This window comes from Zootoca vivipara, chromosome 5 (genome assembly GCF_965207765.1).
Source record: "Zootoca vivipara chromosome 5, rZooViv2.hap1.1, whole genome shotgun sequence".
NCBI lineage: Eukaryota > Metazoa > Chordata > Lepidosauria > Squamata > Lacertidae > Zootoca > Zootoca vivipara.
Window position 1 is genome coordinate 82,387,690 of NC_142588.1, and position 5,360 is coordinate 82,393,049.

Sequence of the window (5,360 nt, forward strand, 5' to 3'; positions counted from 1 at the left end):
GCCAAAAAGTTAACACAGAAATCTGTTGTGCATTTTTTAAAAAACAAAACAAAACAGTAAAAACTCCACATTACAACTGCATTTTAAAAAAATGTATCAACCCCCCCCCAATATTTTGCAGAGATTGGTCCAAGGTTTCAGAGCTTGCATCTATACAGCAAAATAACTTCCCCCTCCCTGACATCTGAGTAATTGTAGAAAGAATTCAAAGCCTACAAAGATGTACAGAGGACAGTTTTGAAGGAGGTTTTGCTAGACTGGTGGCTGATTCATCTGAAAAATCATTTTTGGGAGTCTTGTGTTTTCTTTGCCTATGAAGGATGGAGTGTGTTTCATTAAATGGTGAGGGAGGCAGGCGGTGTTAATATTTTTCCAGATCCTTGCAATAGCAAATAATGTTCTATTTACCTGAGACACTCTTGGAGAGAAACGGATGACAAATGTCTGTCATCTCTACTCATCCCCTGTACATATACCACTTCCAATTATATATCAGCAATTCTTACAAAATTGCTTTGATGTCAGGTAGCCAACACTTACTTTTTTCCGCAAATGATAAAGCAAACAAAAAACAAAAACAGCATTCTATTGACTGTTATGCCGTCACAACTTTTTTTATATATAATAATTTTTATTGGTTTTACAATTTAGTTTTCCATTTACAAAAAAGAAAAATACAATCCAAAAGTATATTCTCTGACTTCCACCCTCACTTTTGTGGGGTCCACTAATAATCATTTTCACTGCATATCATATTATCTTACATATATTCATAAATCTCTATTTTCCCCTATAGTTCCTTTCACATTGCGAGCGTTATTTCCATGCTGTCACAACTTGAGACCGAGGGATGTGAAGCAAAAATCCAACCTGCCAAAGGAAGGAATTACAGGGAAATGAGCCAGCATTGAAATGAAACCTCTTCTCAACAAGAAGTAGGCCAAAGAGAGTCATGTGGTACCATATGACATGTATAAAGCATTGCTTAGACCAGGCTTGCTCACTGGTCTAAGCAATGAGAGAGCTTTCTTGACCTAAACTTTTAGCATTCATTTCATTCACAAATGTCAAATAAAAGTAACTATCCTTACCAACCCCTATTTGTTTAACTTGTCGTTAACATCTGTTTTTGAAGGGCAGCTGGGTGGACCAGAAACGAGAAGGGAAATGGGAGTACAGTGGCTGGAATCTGAACAGAGAGCTCTCCAAACTGTAATATTTTGTTGCAGGCTCCACATGATTCCTTTCCCACAATTACCTCCCAGGGTTCCTCTAGTCGCCCTGGTAAATTCATCCTGATTGGTCCCAATTTGCTTTCACAAAGCTTACACAGCAGTCAGAATCTGTCTCTTCTTTATGGAGTATTTGTTTTCATTTGTTTACAGCGTGATTATATGACAATGAGAAATTCATTCTGATTTGCTGGTGTGGTGTTTACACACCTTCCCGTTAGTCAATTCTTCACCCACCTACTTTTCAATGCATTTCTCCAACATTGAAAAAGAAAAACACATTATCCTTTGGTTGCATCTTGTTACATTGTAATTGATAGCATTGCTTCTTCTTTCATATGCTTTTCTCTGCCACTTTGAACATCACCATTTGAATACCGGTAATAAAATGAGCAGGCCCGTCTTAAGCATGTCTGGCGCCCTGGCGCCGTGGTGCGAAGATCCCTCCGGCACCCCCCCCCTGCCCCATTTCCCATCGCGGCTGTCTGGCGGGCGCAGCGCGGCACCCCCCTGGCACGCTGGCACATTGCACTACCCAGCCTTGCCTTAGGGCCGGCCCTGAAAATGAGGATTATAAGTGTCATTTTTAACATACAAATGCAGGATAGTGGGGCACAACATTGTTCACTGAGCCAGCAAGAGGGCAGTGGAGTCTGGATTTGGACATAGGCTCGGGCTCCCCGACCATGTGAGACTGTCCTGGATATCCAGACGAGAAATGCGTTGGGAGGAGCTTCTTCCATCGGTGCAGGCGAAGGTGTGTGCGGATGGCACACCTGCGGCGATGGTAGTGCAGCTGGGCGAGAACGACCTGCCAGAAGCTCCTGGCTTAAGCCTGCAGACCCTCATGCAGGAGGACTTGGAGGAGTTGAAAGCAGCTCTTCCTGGACTCAAAATATTCTGGTCGTGACTGCTACCGCAATGCGAATGGAGAGGAGGTCATGGCCCAGCTGCCACTGAGAGGGCCAGGAGGTGCATCCAGAGCGCAGTGGCCAAGAAGGTTCTGGCCTTGGGTGGGATGGTGATCCGTCACCCGGGCATTACCTATCGCAATGCGTCCCTTTACAGGCTTGATGGGGTTCATCTGTCTGTGACTGGGAATGATTTATGGCTGACCTCCGTGTCAGTGGGGTTAAGGGATTGGTTACAGGTATGAGTGGTTGGCGGAGAGCGCGGGTGCTCCCATGGCAGATAGGCTCTGGTTCAGATGTTAGGGATGGGGGAACGCTCTCGCAATCCCTATGTGAAGGGTATTCCATTAAAGGAATCCAGGGACTCAATGGTTTGGTCAACCCTGTGAGGGGGTTGTGCCCGTGCCTGAGTCCAGGGGGACATCTGGGTGGTGGACATAGCGTGTCCCCAGGTTTCCACCATTCCGGGTGTTCACCCTAGGCTGACCTATGCTGGTGCCCTGGGTCAGCGCTACCTGCAGTGCTGCAGGGAGCTAGTCAAACCAGAGCCTATGCAACCACTCACCTGATGTAATCAATAAAGTTGTGGTCTAAATTCTGCCAAAAAACAAACCAAAATGTGAGTCTTGTCTGAATTTATTTAAGGGGGAGGTTTAAACACACAACACTCAGCATTGATATGCAAGGGCTGTTTAACACCTTGCCTGTAACCCAGCAGTCAACTCTGTTCAGCCATCACATTTTGCTCTGGGTCTCTTGCTGAATGATAGGTCTTGCCTTGGTAAGTCAGTCATCTTAAGGAGTCGAGATGAGTTGCTTTGGCAACTCAGCCTCCAAGCTTCGTGCCTCAATGTCACTCAAATGCCTGAATGAATTAAGATGAAATAAGCTCATAACACTCCTGACCCAGCCACGAGCACCGCAGACTGACAGCCAAAAACAAAACAAAAAACCCAACCTGGCAATTTTAATGTCTTTGGTGGTTTCTGCATCCCACTCAAGACAGTGAATATTATGTTCTTTAGTTCTCCCCACTTTCCCATGTGCTGAGAAATTCTAAGGAATGACCGTGCTTGCCGGGGTTTAGCTTCCTTTGGAGAAAAGATCCCTGGCAGAACAAGGTGTCACTGTGATGTTTGTGTTCATTTACAAATGCTCAAGTTGAGCATAGGTGGGAGCAGACAGGGTAGGACTCTTGTTGTTGTTGTTTAGTTGTTTAGTCGTGTCCGACTCTTCGTGACCCCCATGGACCATAGCATGCCAGGCACTCCTGTCTTGCACTGCCTCCCGCAGTTTGGTCAAACTCATGTTCCTAGCTTCGAGAACACTGTCCAACCATCTCGTCCTCTGCCGTCCCCTTCTCCTAGTGCCCTCAATCTTTCCCAACATCAGGGTCTTTTCCAAGGATTCTTCTCTTCTCATGAGGTGGCCAAAGTATTGGAGCCTCTTATCAAGGCTCTTATCAAGCAGCAAACCCACTGCTCCCACATCAGATCTACAAACCTGCATCCCCATAAGCTTTTAGCTTACAGCTCCCAGTTCTCTCGCCACCCCTTTCTCGGTGTGCTTCCACACAATGAATGTGACTGCCTTATTGTTTTTAGCTGTTTGTGAAAACTGCAGCATACCTTCCACACCATTTGTAGATTTCCATTTCTTTCTTTGACCTGGTGTTGCCATTCCACACTGACACCAATGGACAGAACATCACCAGAAGTCTCAATAATTCAATGTATTTGTCCTTCTTTCGTACCCTCCTCCCACAGAATGATCTGTGCTCTATAAGCTGGCATGGAAGTGTGTCATACCCTTGAGCATGTTGTCGATGATTTTCCTCCCAGAATTCCCATATTTCAAAATTTTGATTGGCCATGACTCATGGCAGATCTTGCCCTCCCTTTCTCTGCCTGTACTTCTTTTCTAATCACATTGGCCCTAGCAAATTTGTGTTTCCTTTTGCCTTGTTGTTTTGTTTTGTTTTTAGGGGGAGTGTGCATTTTCTTTTTTGGGGAGATATAGAAGTAGTCACTCTATTCTCACTCTATGCTTGCTAACCCAGAAGCAACTTCTATGGTGGTCAAATGGTGGCCCTGAATGTGACTGTGACATAAAGCAACCATTTCACTTATTGATAAAGCTCCAAGATTCCTTCCCCATGTACAGATTTCTTTTAAAATTGTATGGTAAACTAAAGGCGCAGCTGGTGTAAATAGCTTTGGAGTCTTGATTTTTGGTCTTCCTATGAGATACTCCAGTCTGAATGGAAGTGATGTGTCTGTGCTTGAGAGCAACAGTCCCACAATAATAATGATACGGGAAAACTGAATCTAACGTCTTGGAATGGCTTGAAGAGATCCACTTCACTAACAGACACACAATATTAGATTCTGACTCAGAAAACAGCCTGTTGCCTGAGGAATTATGCCAGGAAGCGTAACTCCACAGCAGACAGAGATTGTAATCAATAATAGTGATAAGGAGGTTGAGTCAGAGCTTAATACAAGGGCTAATAACAGACCTGTGGAGGAGTGAACAAAAGTGTGGGCCTTTTACAAAAAGTACACTGTCCTCACTGATTCAACAGGAGCAGAGGTGACTGATCTCATTCTAAACTCTCTCTGACTTCTCATCTTGTGTTTCTTTGATTCGCAATTTGGTCTGACAGAATAGGTGCCCCGAATCACTATTGCATATGTGATAGTGCTATTATAAGAATGACTAGCTGGCCCTGCCACACGTTGCTGTGGCTCATCCGTGTGATTCCCCCCACCCTGTCCCAACCCATGACGTATTACGCCCCCTCTCCCCCCCCACCCCGGCTCATCCCTGTGAGTGGCCCCACCGTGCCCTGACCTATCCCGTCCCCTCCTCCCCCCAACCCCCACCCAGGCGAGTCAGTACCTCCATTCGGCCTAGTCTGTAAAGGCTTCAGCCTAGTATGTAAATAGGAGCCGAGGTGCTGTTGAGAGGGAAGTTTTTATAGGTGCAGTACCAGTGTAGTCGCCACTAGAGGGTGCTGGTTTGCAACCTGGTTCTTTTCCCAGCATGCATTTTTGTCTGAGTGGTGTGTTTTGAAACACGGGGTTTTACCTGGCACAGGTGTGACATCTGTCTTAGCAAACTTTATAAGAGCCTTCGGACAGTCGCTTGGGATGTGGTGTCCAAATTTGAATGCAATCGGTCAAGCGATTTCAAAGAAAACATGCCCAGTTTACAT